The sequence below is a fragment of the Fundulus heteroclitus genome, chromosome 23 (genome assembly GCF_011125445.2).
Source record: "Fundulus heteroclitus isolate FHET01 chromosome 23, MU-UCD_Fhet_4.1, whole genome shotgun sequence".
Classification (NCBI taxonomy): domain Eukaryota; kingdom Metazoa; phylum Chordata; class Actinopteri; order Cyprinodontiformes; family Fundulidae; genus Fundulus; species Fundulus heteroclitus.
Window position 1 is genome coordinate 14473538 of NC_046383.1, and position 15824 is coordinate 14489361.

Consider the following 15824-nt stretch of genomic DNA (forward strand, 5'->3'; position numbering starts at 1 on the left):
GGTTTGGCTGTTCTGTCTTTTGGGATGAACCAGTTTTTGTCTGAGTGTTATTAGGTAAATTTACTGGTATGTTGTTTTGAAAAAAATCTCCTGACACACGTGGAATGACAACGTTTTTGCGTCTCTGTTCTCTCCTCTGTGTTAGACGCTGTGTTGTTTCTGCTGATTTAACAAAGGCCCACTTCAGGTTAACCTGACTCTAGCCAGATGGATTTCGCTCCGCCTAGCTCCACTCACATCCATCTGGGACCCATAGAGAGTGATTTCTCCAACCAATTTTATTGTCCAGCCAATCAGGACGCAGGGCTGGAGTTTCATAGATGTGATGTAGAGGAGAAGCGACCATGACGTGAGACTGTTTTGATTCAGACAACAATGGCGGCTCGCATCGAGGAAGCAAGCGTTAACATTGATGCTATTTCTTCCGTGTTGTCCAATCTACCTAATATTGTTTCATTAAAAGAACATCAGAGAACGACTCTGAAGGCTTTTGTTGGTGGAAACCATGTTTTCGCCCTTCTCCCAACCGGATTTGGCAAGTTTTGTTTTGGGGGCGCGCCCGCAGCGGAGCGGTTAGCGGTTAGCGCGAACCATATTAGGAGGCCTTTAGTCCTCAAGCGGTCGGCCTGGGATCGACTCCGACCCGCGGCGCTTTGCCGCCTGTCTTCCACCCTCTTCCTGTCAGCTCACTGTCAATAAAACGCGTGCAACTAGAGCCGCAAACGCATTTAAAAAAAGAAAAAAAAATTTTTTTTTCCTGCGTCGCTCTCACAGCGTCACGGGTTAGCTTCGGTGTGAGTGGTTGAAATAGCACGTCGATAAAGATGACAGACAAGTTGCTTATCCAATCATATGCAAGAATTTTTGATAAGGCCCAGCCTTCAATAAAGGCAATTCCCTATGGATCGGTCCCAGATGTATGTGAGTGGAGCTAGGTGGAGTGAAATACATCTGGCTAGAGTCAGGTTAAGTTCAGGTAACCACAAACTCGCAGTGATTTCCTGACCTGCTTGTGTTCTTGTTGTTGCTCCTCTGTGGCAGAGGGAACATTCTCAGTATGATAACTCAGAGTTCTGGTAACAGAGTTTGTGCTCCAGTGGCTGATGTGAATCAAAATGCAGATATTGGTCTGTGTGTGGGGGCTGCTGGTAAACTTTAGTTTTAAGACTCTCATCTTCCTCAATGTGTACCGCACTGTCCAGAAAGGGAAACATGTTGTTCTTGGAATCCTCTCTGGTTAACCTGATGTTGCTGTTTACTGAGCTGATGTGGTTGGTGAATGCCTCAACTCCTTTGGTTTGGTGAGTTGGTGGAGTTCCTTTGTAAAACCTGAGTGCCCGACTCTCCACCTCCTCCATGTACAAATGCAGGTCGCTCAGTGCGATTCACCAGATCTGACAAAGACTCCTGGATAGGCGTCAAAACGTTTTCAGAAAGAACTGAGCGAAAGTCCGGTTGCCTCTGATTTAAACCTGTTCCTGCAGGTCTGGTGTTGTTTTTTACGTGTCCTGTCTGGCAGTGTAGCACTAAGAACAGCCCAACAGATTTTACTTTCACAAGTGTATCATTACTGCTTTCACCATAGTGCTCCACTTAATATTCATGTAAAAACTTTATTGTATATTACTTGGGGATTATTTCAAATATGGACACAGAAACGGAAGGTAAGAGAAAGAAAGGAGAAAACGGTGTTAAAAGGGACTAAAACAGGAAAAAGAGAACAAGAAAACATCTCTGAGGCTGCGTCTGCAGAGAGATATAAAAAAACAAAACCAGCTGATAAAGTATTACAGGTACAAACAACCAACTTCTTGATAACATCAATGAAGAATATACAGGATTATTTAATATGAGATGTATGATGAAGATAATAACAGGGGCTTTCTGTATAGAAGTGAGTCTAAGTACCAGAATTCAAGCCCCTGGAGGTTTTTGTGAGAGTGAACTTGTGTCTGTGAGGTTTATCCTTGAGAAAAATGCACAAAAGTGGTTGTGAGGAGCCAAAGACCCCCAGAGCACCGAGGCAGACGCTGGGGAACCAGAACCCCAGATGCCCAGACGGGCTCTCAGAGCAACGTAGCCCAAGAGGGGCCAACACAGGGAAAGCTGCTTCCTCCGTCCCAGTGAAGAGCAGAGGAGGCCTCCTGGAGCTGTGGCGATGAGCCCACGGACTCCGCCTGCAGCCAGCTATGCCAGAGCGGATCCAGCCAGGGCCCCCCCCCCAGCGGGGCCCCCCCCCGACAGAGCCATGGAGGCCCAGGCCCCACTAAGCAGCTGCCAGGAGTGAGTCTGCACACACCCAAGCACCCAGACACAGAGGACCACCAACGCACCAGTGGGCCAAGGCGCCAGATCGGGGATGGGCTCCACACTTGGTGGAGACCTGAGATGCCCCTGGAGAGGGGGCCGCTCAAACCTGACCTGACAAAAAGTCATGCTCTGGCATGTCAGAACTGGAATGTCACTTTTAAAAGCGACACGCCAGATGCCACTTTTCGCCTTCGCTGTCACTCCTGAAAAGTCTGTAAACCCACAAATTCGCTAAGATGGCAGCAGGGGTATATTCTATGCTCAGGGGTGCATAGAATATACTGCCTACTAGTGGTGTGGTAAGGAAATTACATCTTTTTAAGTGTGTAGAGCTTCTACTTTCCTGTTTGTTTAATGTAAACAGTTTTTTTTTTCTCTAAAACCTTTTGAAATATGATCAGATTACAACTTGATAGTTTATTTATCATATTCTAATATCATAAAATACTAAGAGTCTGTATTGTCACTGTGGCAAAATTTGTCTTTGGCCAGTCCGTTTCAGAGAACACATAATAAAGGCAAACAGGCAAACAAACATGCAATGAACACGGGTTACAGTGTTTTCTTTTCTTTCTTCCTTGTAGCACTCATCAGAGATTAAAAAATAAAAGGATGATTCAAAAGCTGTTGGAACTAGTTATCTTTCATCAGTCACATATAACAGATACTGAGGTCATAAGGTGCTTATTGTGTGATGATGATTTGATGCTTCATTTACAGAAATGTGCATTTAGATATTCTGAGATAATTGTGCAGTAGGCAATAATGTGTCATTAAGGTGAAATTAACGTACGATGGGCTAGCAACCAACTACCACTCGCAGTTAGCTTGTATTTCTTGCTTAAGGCTCTTTAGTTATGATGAAGCTGCATTCACACCAGTCAGTGTTCAGAATAAGATTTAGCTAATCTTTGATGCCCCCCGCAGCTGATTGGCACATCCTGTGTTCCTGTAGCGCTAACAGCCGACACATCTGAGGTGTCTGGATTTGAAGTTCCTGATGTCCTGATTGATGGGATTGATGATCCGAGCTGGCACCTGTAATTGATAGAGGCATGTGCTCCATCTAAAAGGCTCACAGAAGATAATCAGCAACAAGAATGACAATTCTCTTTGAGGGTTTTCCGTTAGTCGCTCCGGGCCGAGGGCTCACTTGAAGCTGATAATATTAGTCCAATCAGCGACTGATTCAAACGAAAGAGGCACTTTCATGCATAAACACCTTGCTATAGCTACAAGTTCTCTTCTCTAAGTTTTTACAGGATGATACATTGATAAAAATGTCCTTAAAAAACAACAACCTGTCTGGTGCACCTTAGAATTAGGCTTTGGCACATTTTAAATGTGTCATTTTGCACTTAGAGGATTTCAGCCAATTCTGTTGTTGAGAGGTACTTCAGTGTGTAGGCCTGGGCTCACTGCTCATCTAATCAAATCCCACTCTGATAACATCTCTGTTCATTACTGTGTTTAGGCTCTTTTGGCTTCTGAAGCTCACATGAAATCAGAACGTATAGAAATCGACCTTCTCACCTCCCCAGACTCTGCACGCTGAGCCAGTTAAAGGAAGTGGATGGTTCAGTTGGACGGATGCGTACACGGTAAACGATGCTCCCCAACAGCCAATCAGATGTTTTAAAGATCTGATTGGCTGCAGGGATTTGCTTCTATTCAGTTCTAATAGATTTTCAGAATAAATAAATAAAAAGCAGGAACAATTCAGTGAAGAAGGGGATGGCTTGTCTGCGGTCTGAATTCAGGACAGAGAGCTGCACAAGCCAATTACAGCCGCAGTGAAAATATAACACTCTGTGTCACCTTTTTTTTTTTTTTTTTTGCTATGGGAAATGTTTAATGATGAAACGGAGCACAGGCTTGAGTCAGACTGGGTGATTTATTTAATTTCTCATCTTTTCCCAAACTGTCCACCAGGAGGCAATGTGGCTACACACTTGACTTCAACATCAAACGTTTGAATCCTTCATAAATGTGTTTTTTTTTTTTTAAACTAGGTTTCCTGAGAGTGCATGTCTGTTGCACACATTTGGGGAAGACAATGACTGTAAATAGCAGCTGAGCACCCCCCACCCCCCACCCCCACCCCCCATTTATACACGTTAAACTCCAACCTCATGCCGAAATAAAAAAGGAAACATTTGCATTGCGTAACCCCCACACATCATTGCCGCAGGCGACTGACAACCTCCTGCTCCTCAGCCCACCTCTTATGCACAAGTGCCAGGTGCTGGAGGTCTAGACTCGGTGACATGACACCACTCTGGATGAGACTGCAGCATGAAAGGTTTTAGAAAGTACCTCACATCTGCAGAAGGTGTTGATGCCCTCTGTGTTTTTTCATGGCAGACATGTCACTGAACTGTTAGCTCAGTGCCTCTCCAGCAGCTGCTTCTTGGTGTTCTAAGCTCAATAGGTAGGTTATTTTCCATGGTACTTCTAGCAGAGGCCTACATTCAATAGAATAGTAGAATATAGTGGATGTGTGTTCTGCAAAAACTCACGTATACATACCTAGCATAGCGCTTCAGGTGTTAGTTATCCTATATTTACAGATCAGCTAAAGCTGAATTTGGAATACAGAAGGCTTAATTGTGTTGCCTTGGAAACGTATTCATACCTCATGTTGGGATTTTATGTATTACTTCAACACAAAGTAAAACATTATATTCAAATGGAAAATTATACACGGTTTTACAAACAAGCTAGGTCAATAGATGCGCTTCATTTGTCATTTTATATATATGTAAAAAACAGTTCACAAATGAAAAACTGAAGAGTGGTGAAAACTGGGTTTCAGCCCCCAGACCTAACACTTTGCAGAACATTTAGTGGAGTTTCAGATCAGCTGGAAGACATTCAGGGTTTCTATCTGTATGTTTACATACCAGTGTCAGTTTTTTTTGCAGCCTGCAACAGGATTTAGTTCCATCTTTCTTCAGTCTAGGTGGATGTACATGTCTTGGTAGGTCTTTAGCTTTTAATGTGCAAACATCTTTGAAAACTGTGATTTTATTTCCTTTCATTTTACATGTATGCACTGCTTTGTGGTGCTACAAAATATCTGTTGTTGTAATGTGACAAAATGTGGAGCAGTTCAATTGGTATAAATAAATTGCAAGGCACTGAATTGGTTAAAAGGCAAGGCTATTTATAAAACACTTTTCAGAAACAAGACGATTCAAAGTGCTGTACATGAACAAAAACAAAAAAACAAGGAAGAAAAGCATTACAGTGACAGAGGGAAAATATTACAGAGGCAAGTACATTGCATTGGAGTAGTAGCAGCAGGTCAGACACAGTAAAACAAGTTGGACTACATGCTAAAACATTAACATTTGGAGGCAACTCCAAACAAATAGGTTTTTAACCTTGATTTAAAAAACTGGGTTTCAGCACCTCAGCTTCTCCATGTCTGGTTCTGGTTCTGGTTCTGCAGAGCAGGCTGGAGCCAGAAGACCTGAGTGGTCTGGAGGGTTGATGCCCTGATAACAAGTCTGTGATGGATTTAGGTGCTAATTCAGGGATTTATAGACTAACAGAATGATTTTAAAGTCTATTCTCTGAGATCCAGGGAGCCATGGAAGGACTTCAGAACCGGGTCCATGTTCTCTACGTTCTTGGTCTTAGTGAGGACTTCAGAACCGGGTCCATGTTCTCTACGTTCTTAGTCTTAGTGGAAGGACTTCAGAACCGGGTCCATGTTCTCTACGTTCTTAGTCTTAGTGGAAGGACTTCAGAACCGGGTCCATGTTCTCTACGTTCTACTCTGCATACCTTGAACCAGAACTAAACACGGAGAAGCAGCATTTAGTTCCTATGCTCCACTTATCTGGAACAAACTTCCAGAAAATTGTAAAAGTGCTGAAAGCCTGAGTTCTTTTAAATCAAGATTAAAAAACACGTTTGTTTAAAATTGCCTTTGACTGTTCTAGTTAAACTGTTCTACTGCTTTTAATGTTCTTCTTTGTTTCTACATTCTATCCCTACTTGCTTTTATTCTATTTTCTATCTACATTTTATTCCTACTTGCTTTTATTTTGCTATATTTTAATCATGTAAAGCACTTTGCATTGTCTTTGTACTGAATTGTGCTATATCAATAAATTTGCCTTTCCTTGCCTTGCCTTGCCTAGTCTTAGTGAGGACGCGGGCAGCAGCGTTCTGGATCAGCTGCAGCGGTTTGATTCACTTTTTAGGCAGACCTGTGAAAACACCGCTGCAGTGATCAGTTCTACTAAAGATAAACATGGATTATCTTCAAAACGGGTCCGTTGGGACCCTAACACCATAGGAAGGTTAAGTAGGACCTAAACCAGGTGAGTGTTGTACCAGAAAGGCCGACCCAGTTTTCCAGGAGCTCTAACATAATGGAGTGAAAAAAAGTTTAAATCATAGACAATGTTCACTATTTGCTTGCTGCAGAGGTGATTAATAACTAGGTACATTTACTTTTAGGACTATGTTCCCTGCTCCGTACTTTTTACTTGACCAAAGTTTCTGACTATTCTACCAACTGCAAGTAACTCCACTGACTGAAGAACAAGCATGTTCTAACCAAAAGTCTGCTAGACAGATACAGCTTATGTTTAAGTCAGACTTCCTGTTTGTACACAAGCTTTTTTTGTTTTAATGTTGTTTTCTACCTGCTGTGCCATTTGGAGGTGAAATGCAGTTACAGTAAACAGTAGATATTGTCAGTGGAGCTACTTTGCACTGTTCTAACAGTAATGCACTTCCCACTGTATTGGTTTCATAAGTTTTATTCACAGAGGGAGTTCTCGTTTGTTCTGGTTGGTGTTTTAAATCCCAGCACAAACCTGCACATCAGAGACAGAAAAACAGCGCGCTAAGCTGATAAGGGACGTGGAGGAAAAAAAACAAAAAACTGCCAGACTCTCATCGTTGTTCTTGGGGATTTTAACAGCTCAAACCTCTCCACTGTACTTCCAAAATACACACAGCATATTAAGCTGTATAAATATAATGTAAAGATTGGCAGTGTTAAAACAACTATTAAACCCTTTTGTGTTTCTGTCTGTGGAGTGAAACTGTCCAATAGTCAGTGTAGAAATACACCAAGCTCCAAACTTCACCCAGTTTAAAAAAAGGTTTAAAGATATTTCACTAAAACTGTATTTATTTGAGGAAGCCCTCAGTTCATACAAGTTCAGCTCAAGTATGATGCCCAATGGCTACCGACGGACCCATCAACATGCTGAGACGAGGACAGTTCTGAGTTTGTGCTACGGAAGTCAAATTTAACAAGTTATGCTTCTTCCTAACCCATTTGAAACGCAAGCTGCCGTGCTGTGCAAAATCTGTTGATTAGACATGTTATTTTATTTTTCAATTAATTTTAATCTTTTATTTTACAGTCATTGTTCGAAATAAACTAAGTTTCCCATCTGGGCTAAAAGTCCGTGGTCCACTGTTACACAGCTGTAAAAGATGCGTGCCATGCTGTCATTAGGGCTTCTTTGGACTTTCTGATCACCGTCTGCTTCGTCTCGTTCCATCCCAAAAATATAAAAGCCTGTGGTTCAGATTGTTAAAGCCGAGACACACCAAACCGTTCAGCTCACAGATCTGTACAGACTGTTTTTCCTGACTTACTGGCTGCGCAGAGGTCCCTATATGGACCACTGGACCCATGAGATCAAGTATTCACGCGAGACTACATATGGCAAATATGAGTGAACGTAAAGCCTCCGTTGCAGCTCAAACAAGCTCAAAGACGGTCTACCTAACTCGATTTGGTGAGTCTCTGCCTTTAGGAGGTGGACTGATGAATCAAAGCAGAGGTTACAGAAATGTTTTGACTGCACAGATTAGTGTTTTTGAAGCTTCCACCACTGACCTGGACGAGCTTGCTGAAACTCACCTCTTACATCCGTTTTTGAGTGGGTGTGTGTGACTTTTCCAACAAGTTTCAACAAGTTCTGTTGTCTAAGGAAGCCGCTTAGGACCAAGCAACAGGCTTGTCTTTTTTTAAGCATATAACAAGGCCATATGCCTCTAAGATCTCTGAGGAAGATGTTAATTGGCTCTTTCAGCGTCAGAAGACCAGAAAAGTTCAAGGACCTGACAATGTATCCCCCTCATACCCGAGGACCTGATCTCAAGTCTCTGAAGCTTTGTGACGTTCCCCGAGCCAAAGGTGAAGATGGTGCTCAACCACCTTCACTTTTGGCTGAATGAGAAAAGTGTATTTTCTGCTGGAGCACATTTTTTTTATTAGTACAGTATTTAAAAATAAAAATGTCCCTCTCCGTTATCAATTTGGCTCAAAAGTATTTTGATTTCTGACAGGCATTTTGACACTTGTCCAGCTGTCCGCTGACATTTGACAGAGATGTGACGTAGCAGGATGCTCCTGTGAAGGAGCTACAATCCTTCCACCTCCATAGAGGGCCTGGCCTCTTTCCTATATAGTTTTATTTTATAGAGAATATTGGTTGCTTTATTTTATTTTTTTTACATTTATCTGAAGCAGAGTTTTGATAAGTTTTGGTTGGTGTATTTTTTGATAAATATTTGATATAATGTTTGGAGCAGCTGGTGGGCTGGTGCAGAGACAACAGCCTGACCCTGAACGTGGAGAAGACAAAGGAGCTCATCGTCGACTTCAGGAAGAACCGGCCCCACCATACTCCACTGCTCATCAACAGCTCAGTTGTGGAGTTGGTCAGCAGCACCAAGTTCCTGGGGGTGAACATCACGGACAACCTCACCTGGTCTGTGAACACCACGTCACTGGTGAAGAGGGCACAGAAGTGACTGTACTTCCTGCGGAGGATGAGGAGAGCCCGCCTGCCCCCGCCCATCCTCACAACCTTCTACAGAAGCACCATAGAGAGCATTCTGACCAGCTGTCTCTCTGTGTGGTGTGGAGGCTGCAGTGCCTCTGACTGGAAGAACGTGAGGAGAGTGGTGAGGACAGCAGAAGGGATCATCGGGGCTCCTCTTCCCTCCATTAAAGACATTTCATCACAGCGCTGTGTGGCCCGAGCCCGTAACATCATCAGGGACCCCTCACACCCCCACCATGGACTGTTCTCCCTGCTGCCTTCTGGGAAGAGGTTCCCCAGCATCCGCTGCAGGTCCACCAGGTTCTGCGAAAGCTTTTTCCCTGCTGCCATCAGACTGTTGAACTGTTGAAGCTATAACTGGACTCTGTACCACATGAGTCTTGCATTGTTTACATTTCAATTGCTGTACTGTGAAATCACTGCTGCACTTTATCCTGTAACTTTATCCTGCAAAGTTACTTTATTCTGAAATCCACTGCAATTCACTGAAATTCTCAAGCTGTATGCAAACGAAATTTTGTTCTGTACGCACTCTGTGCATACAAAATGACAATAAAGTCTAAGTCTAAGACTAGAGACATGTCACCCTGACACCTGTGGTCATGAAATCCCTTGAGCGACTGATGTGTTGAAGCATCTGAAGGATTTCACAGGCCCCTTGCTGGACCCCTTGAAGTTTGCTTTCCAGGACAACAGGTCAGCATGTGTTCAACCAGGGACTACACTTCATCCTGCACCACCTTGACCACCCAGGGACGAACTCCAGGTCCTGTTTGTGGACTCTGGCTCAGCCTCCAACACCCTGAACCCAGACATCCTCCAGCAGACGCTCATCCAGCCCACAGTTCTACCCTCCACCTGTCAGTGGGTCACCAGGTTCCTGACTGAGACTGGGGAGCATCTTCTCTGGTCCAATAACCAAGGCAAGACAAATTTATTTATTTATATAGCACAATTCAGTACAGAGACAATGCAAAGTGCACCTTAGATCGTTGTTACAGCAGCCAGAGAGATGGTTTCTCCCTCCAGGTTGTCTCTCTGATGAACTCTCAACAGTCAGAGATTGTTACCATAAATATTTGCACCAATCCAGTCGTGTCTTTAACTTTTGTAGAATCACAGTATGTCTATATTTTTACAAAAGCAAAACTTTTATTGTCCATCTTATATATTTATATGTAAAATGTCTTTGTTGAGAGCAAAGTGGAACCAAAGGCAAATTCCTTGTTTGTGTGCAAAAACGTGGTTAATAATGCTGATTGTGAACCTAAAACAAAACTGACCATTAACAGTTTTTTGTTCTATCAGATTTTTTAAAATTTGTAATTGTTATTTATTTGTATTAGTTTTTATTTTAGTCTTTAAAGTCCCAGAATTTGGCCATAACTTTATATTTTTGTTGGCCTTTAAATGTAAAATCAGATGTTATCAGTACTTGAGTAGCCTTCACCAGCTACTGTTTAAGTCTTAAATGATGTCTTGGGTGGTTTTTACTTTTACTTGAGTAACTTACTGCTCAAGGCATTTACATAAATGACAGTAATTTACGGTACATCTGGTGTTTCTGTAAGCTCTCCTCTCATCGCTGCTTTATGCTTCACCAACAAACAGCTACAGCAACCCAGGAAGGACAGTGTGGTGGTGGATTTTCATTTAGAAGAAATCTGCTGGCTTTTGGTTTATAACAGAGTGCAATTTAAGATTCTTTTAGCTCCTCATGGACCGGCACCAGGTCATATCAGAGGCCTCTGCGGCCGTGCGTCCCTGGAAGGTCTCTGAGGTCCTGTGAATAGGGCCTGCTGATGGTTCCCATACTAAGCTGGAAACAAAAGGAGACGCCGTCTTTTGTCCTGTGGCACCCAGACTCTCTTCCTTTGGACTTGAGATTGCTGGACTCTGTGGTCTTTTTTTTATTTTTTTTTTTAAAAAGCCTCTTAAAAACATTTCTTTTTAATCTTCTTTTTATTCATTTCCCTTGCCTTTTATGAATTATTGGGTTGCCTGAAGCAATTTCATCATGAAAGGCACTACAAGTTTCACGACTCACTCAAATGTCATACTGGCGGCATGAAACCTGAAAAAAAAAAACAGAAGTTTCTCACGTGCTTTTCAGTTCCAAACAAATTGTATATTTATTTATTCTTTTTTCTTACTCAGAGTTGTGAGTCTAATTGGATTCACACAGTTTTAGAATCAGAATCAGAGTCAAGTTTATTGCCAAGTAGGTTTGCACTTACAAGGAATTTGACTTGGTGTTGATGGTGCAGACTATATATATATATATATATATATATATATATATATATATATATATATATATATATATATATATATATATACAGAATCTATATAGCTATATTTAATCAGAAACCAGAACTGGTTCTAGAAAACATGTACAAAGAAAACATTTTAGCGTCCTAGCATAACTCAAACAGTGACAATAAACATTAATATGACATTATTTTAGAGAAAAATGTTCAGAGAGGAACATTTTTGAATGAAAACATAGATAACATGGATACGTCAGCTATGTTGGAGTCTTTTGTATGAATATCAACATGTAAGGAATAATCTCCTCATGCCTTTCCACTAAAACATTGAGTTTCTGTCTGATCTTCCACAACGATGCTGTTTATTAAAGTGAAATCACAGTTAGCTAGTTTATTTAGCAGTTTATTGAAGTGTGCGAGTACACTGCTGCCCTTGAACACAGTGATGTAATCTTCATGTTGATATTAATGTCTGCTCTACACTGCTGTGCTGTATGAAAGACAGTCCCCAGAAGGTTTTATTTTATTTTTTTTAAAACTTTAAAGGAAATAATAACACAGCGTGTATAATATGTTTATTTTCCAGCCCTCCTTTTCATATATCTGCTTCATAGTAAAACAAATATCCCTGAAAAGAAAAACACTGGAGACTGGACGGTGGTTGCTGTAGATGAATGGTCCACAGTGGATTATTTTGCTTTGGGTTTGCAAGTAACAGATTTTAAACTTAGTTGAGAAATCCTCCCATCTACAGAGGGCCAGTCAGAAGTTTATCTCTCTGCCAAGTGGCATGTACCCAGAAGGGAGACAGCTAGTATTTATACTGATAGAATAGAATTTATCTGCATTGCTTTAAACAGTGAAAAACAGTTGTGCAGCTTTGGTTTGGCAGTGTGAATGTCAAACAAACTCACATATATACAAACCATAATACAATAAGCAACACAGAAAACAATAGCTGACTTTCTTTTGGAGTCTTCAGGTTTAAAGGAGCAATACGTACGATATTTACTGTAAAATCAACCTAAATAATTCTTATTTGTTACCTGAGATGGAATCAACATTCCTTATCGGTCCTCTCCATCAACAATGTCTTGGTCAATATTTTCTCCTTTCAAACCTAGAGGTTCGGTCCAGGGGTCCGTTCTTCGTACGTCGCTAACTCAGTTAGCAGGATTTCATCGTTGACGATTTGGCATGATCTTGGATCGTTTGGTTCTTCGAAAGACATCCTGCACTTGTTGTCATAGCAACATGTGCGCCAGCTTAAGCCTGCTCCAGAGCAGGCTTATTTCATGTAGATGTAAAGCGGTGCATAAATGTTCCAAAAGGGGGTGCTGTTTTCTGCAATTCCTGGCACTACCGCAATTCTAACATGTTTGTCCTGCTGGGGACACCGTAGTGCAGGGGATTTTTTGTGCGCGAACGCTGTATTCCTTACAGTGTGTTTACTGCCTGTAAGGTAAGCAGCAGCTCTGCTAGCCCGGTGTAAAATATATTTTACATTAATATGGAGCTATTTCTATTTGGTCAGTTTGCCAGTTAAATACAAATTGCATTTTGTATTTGTGATGTTTGAATATTTTGTAAAAAAGAAAATGTTTGAATGCTGACAGTGTGTTTACTGCCTGTAAGGTGGACGAAATAAACGCGCCAAGGTCTCCCCACAACTAAGAGCCCTGTGTCCAGTTCCTCTTCTGCACGGAACACATCCCACCTTCACCCAAAAGAAAACACAACGCAGAGTCCATAGGGTGTCTTCTACCAGCTGCAGGTTTAAAGAGGGAAAGCCTGGGTTACATAAACAAGATTAGATCACGGCTGTATAAGCGGAGGAGAAAGGGAAGTCTGTCGTAGCCATGTCCATTTTTACGACTGCAACCTGTTGCGGAAGGTGCAAGAATAATTTCAGAGTTTTTCGAATTAATCGCGTATTGCACAATAGACAGGATCCTTTAGCGCAGCGCGACGGTCATAATACAGACAGTGTAATTGTAGAGAGATTTTTCTTGGTGGCTGTTATAAACAGACAAACATCATTTAACAGTGGCTTTTAAAGAGGAAAACGTGATGTTGGAGCCATAAATCTAAAATATTTAAGTTATTTGTATGATAGTTTGCTTTTTATTTTTGTCATATTCAGTAAGAAGAGTTGTTCGGGCCATTTTATTGTGAAGTTTAGTTTTACTTTGAAAGGCTTGCTTCCTGTCGAGCCGTATATTGTATTAGAAAAAAAAACTATGGATGGATTATCTAGACACGGAGCAATACAGTTTTACCGTGTAAACTGTGGATGACTTGGAAAAGGAAAAACTTCATTTTTTATGGATAAAGATTTTTTTTTTTGTTAAAATTCCCAGTTTGCACATGTCCTTTACTTCCCGTCTCTAAGGAATGACACTGAAATTTGGTTCTCTTGACATAACAAGTGCCTTTTTAAAATAAAGTGTAATAATTAAAGGCTACCATTTTGTAGAATATTGTTGTATTTCACTTTTACTTGTCCCCATGTTCTAGTGGGTCCCGTGGAGGCTCTGATATAAAAGAACAAATAATATCAAATTATTAAAATGCAATGCTGTAGAATGTGATAGAAACATCTACCATGGACAGTATTTACGCATTAATTTGCCTGCTGCTTTTTGCCGGCCCTCTCTCCTGGCTTTAACAGATTTTGAGGTGTTTTATTAATGACTCAAATTCGACATAACCTTCCATGCTCTTGTTCTGCTTGGGAGAAAAACTGTGGGCGTTCTTTGCTGAACAGCCAATAGCAGCGCTGCTGATCATTGTTTCTACTATCGATACATTTCCCCTTTTAAACAAACTCATGAACGCGCAGTTATCTCAGATAACTCAATCCAGCCATACTACTCGTAAACAACAGGTGTGTTGGAAGAACCCAGTTAGCCGGATCATGATTAGCCGGATAAAGTCATCTTGGATGTCTCATTTGATCTTGGATGTTTTAAGCAACGTACAAAGAACGGACCCCAGAACTAACTTTGGTTCAGAGTGTAGCCCATGTTTACTTCCTGGTTCCTGAGCCAATCATATGACAGTTCCCAGCGTTTCCAAAACAGAGCGCAGCATTTGGTATTTTATCTTGGCAAAAGAGCAGCAGCCTGTAGACATGGAAGCCAGAAAGAGAAACGGACCAGAACTAGAGCAGAATAGATCATCATAGACCTGTGAAAGTAAAACTTCAGTGCAACTACAGACTGTTGAGTAAATGGCGGGTTTCTGTGAAAGGCATTCTTTATGCGTTGTTCCGATTTTAACCACTAGGTGTCATTATTACTTATTGTTCCTTTAACTGTCCATCAGAGAGGCCAGCTCTGATCCAAAAACGCGTTCTGGTGACCTCACCACCTGCTGCGGGTTCTTCCAGTTCTCCCGAGAACAGCTGGAGAACCACACACAGTGCAGCAAAACACCAGGAGGCTCTCTGCCACTGACCTGTAGAAGTTCCTGCGCTGCTCATGATGGATGAGGACATGCTTTAACTTCCTGAAGACTTAGGTGGGCTTTTCCCACCTGGTGTGTGTGTTCCAGGTGAGGTCAGCAGACATGTGGACATCCAGGAACTTGTAGTTTTCGACTCAATCAACCTCATCGCTCTGTATTGAGGGGTGAGTTTGGTTTGCTCAGATTTCCTGATATCCATAATTCCAGCACCAAAGTGTAAAGGTCTGGGCCTACTCTGTGTCGTTGCTGTAATATACAACAAAGCAACTCAATGATTTTTCAAATCAAGTATCTGGGGCACAACTTTGAATTTGTGGTGGATTTCCTGTCATTCACACAGGTTCAAAATTATACATACTATACATTTGAGACCCGCGATCCTGTTTGTGACGGCAAATGTGGTAGGAAAGTCAAACTATAACTGACCTCCAAGAAACGGTGAAGTGGTCAAGTTCCAGCACCTTATTTGAGAAACAGAGCTGAGATTACATGGATGGAAGTAATCACACCCAACGGTCCGTCTGCAGCCCATCTGCCCTGTTTCTGACTCTCCTCCGTTCTCGCCTCTCCTAATACCTGACGGCAGCCTTGCCGTGAGAATAAAACAAAGACAGCCACTATCACGCACAGCAAATACGTCAACATTAACCTTGGCAATGAGCGAACCGTGGAGCTGATACGCAGTTCTCGTGTCTCCAGTGCTCCCATGTCTGCGTGCCGTCAGCTCATAGTGATTTTAGGATAATCCAGTAACATGAAGTTTAAACATCTTCTTGTGGATTTGTGGTGAAGTTGGAAATTTACAGGTTAATCTTTCTTGTTCGTTATTCTCTCTCAAACAGCCCTGCCTCATGATACTTCCACCACCATGTTTGACAGTTGGCTCTTGGCTTTAAAAGCAACTTCTTGTCATTTGGGTTAAACAGCTAAGAGTTTTCAAGAGAAGCCC

The 15824-nt window shown here is 41.8% G+C and overlaps 1 long non-coding RNA gene across 1 annotated transcript; it reads left to right on the top strand.

The window, feature by feature from the left end:
• Positions 1 to 12715: 12715 nt before the first annotated feature.
• Positions 12716 to 13136, top strand: LOC118557521. Its single transcript, XR_004927909.1, has 2 exons — positions 12716 to 12869; positions 13043 to 13136. It is a non-coding gene; the product is annotated as an uncharacterized LOC118557521 (long non-coding RNA).
• The last annotated feature ends 2688 nt before the right edge of the window (positions 13137 to 15824 follow it).